The following is a 1,958-nucleotide window of genomic DNA, read 5'->3' on the forward strand; positions in this document are numbered from 1 at the left end:
GAGGTTGGCAGGCGGGTTGCTGGACAACGAGCGGGTTGGTAAGCGCGTAGGTTTGATGATTGGGTCTGCGCCTACGCTTGAGGTTGTTACGGTTGGAGGGTTCTGGCTTGGTTTCTGTTGGTTCAGGGACAGTCTTGGTGAGTTTGGTCTTTTCGGCTCCCCGCAGGAACAGGGTTCCTGCCCTGACATGGTTGTCGCTGAGCACAGCGGACAACTCGATGGCGTCAGAGAGGGTTGCTGGGTTCCTGGCCCATACAGAATCTTGAATTTCCATGGGGAGACCCCCAAGAAACTTCTCGATGGCTCGGCGGGAAGGGGTAACTAGGTGTGGGACAAGCAAACTTAGTTCGTGGAAGCGCATAGCGTACTCGCGCGCTTCGCCACTGTACTGCTTCAAGTTCCAAAATTCCTCCTCAAGGCGCTTTATTTCGTTGGGAGGGCAGAATTCTCTAGTCACAAGTTCCTTGAATTCCTCCCAAAGCATGCTAGAAGCAGCCTCTGCGCCACGCGCATGAGCTACTCCGTTCCACCAAGTAAGCGCCCTTGATTCTAGGACACTTGAGGCGTATAAGGTTCGTCGGTCTGGAGGGCATTGGGTATGGAGGAAGGTGTTCTCAATTTTCTCGAGCCATTGGAGCATTACGGTGGCTCCTTCAAGCCCTGTGAATTTCGGAGGGTTACCCGCATTAAAGGATTTAATATTGTATCCGGAGGGGTTGGTATTGTTTTGGTTTAAGGCTTGGGCTATTGCGGCGGCCATTTCCTGGGAACGACGCTGCATACGTCTGCGCGCGGCTTCTCTCCTCTGATGACGGCGAGCTGATAGCGGAGGCATTCTATAAAAGTTTTAGTTTTTTTGTTAATATCTTGGTATGGGAAATCGTTTTAGCGCAAAGTATATCGTCGTAAAGCTTGTTTCGCGGAGTTATATGCTATCAAATTTTGAAATAAAATATGAATTAAATGCAAACTTAATACATGTAATAAATTCGAATTGAAAATCGACAATTCATGCATCACCATGACTTTCCGAGTTCTCAATTTAAAATATCGAATAAACGAGCATTGAAGGTTGACAATTCATGTATCACCATGACTTTTCAAATCTTCAATTTAAAATATCGAGCAAATGAATATTGGAGATTGACAATTCATGTATCACCATGACTTTTCAAATCTTCAATTTAAAACATAAAGTTAATGGTAATTGAAAATCAACTATTCATGTACCGCCATGACTTCTCGGATTTTCAATCCCCACAACAAACGAATATGCAAGTAAAGAAACAAATTGAAATTTAACAATAAAAATCGAAAGATCGCGAAATAAACATGAAATCATGTGCTGCGTATGCGCAAGCATATTTTATAAATATCGAGTAATTAACAATTAGCGCGCAAACATGAGATATTTCTCATGCGCGAGAAGGGACTCTTAGGTATTCTAGGTCGTTACGTCTAACCACCTATCCTAAAGTCACGGAGCTCTGATACCAATCTGTAACACCCCGACCAATGGCGGATTATACATCGGGGCGCCACGTATTGTTTCATTACTCGTGACACTATTTGGGTGTCAATATTTAATAAATACGTTTTCATTGCGCACGCGCAGAACACAAATCGTAAAGTAACATAAATCATATCATAACTTAAAATATTCAAATAACATAATTCGTCTTGTTACATTTTAATCTAGGTCCAAAGAAAAAGAAAACATCCTACGTGTCCTTGAGATTCCCAAAAGCAGCTACAGCAAACCTGAACATGTGTTAAAATAAAACGTCAACACTTGCGTGTCGGTGAGAAATCAAGTTTAATAGATAATAACAAACATTGCGCGCAACATGTGCTTAACTGGGGTTTAACATAGGGTGTAATCAGATTGTGATCAAGCCTTAGATCATAGCTCATAGTTCAATCCGTGCTCCCAATTGAGCACAAAAACAAGAAATCAT

This window comes from Bidens hawaiensis, unplaced genomic scaffold (genome assembly GCF_021521415.1).
Source record: "Bidens hawaiensis isolate Kalapana, Puna unplaced genomic scaffold, B.hawaiensis_p1.1 tig00003961_1, whole genome shotgun sequence".
NCBI lineage: Eukaryota > Viridiplantae > Streptophyta > Magnoliopsida > Asterales > Asteraceae > Bidens > Bidens hawaiensis.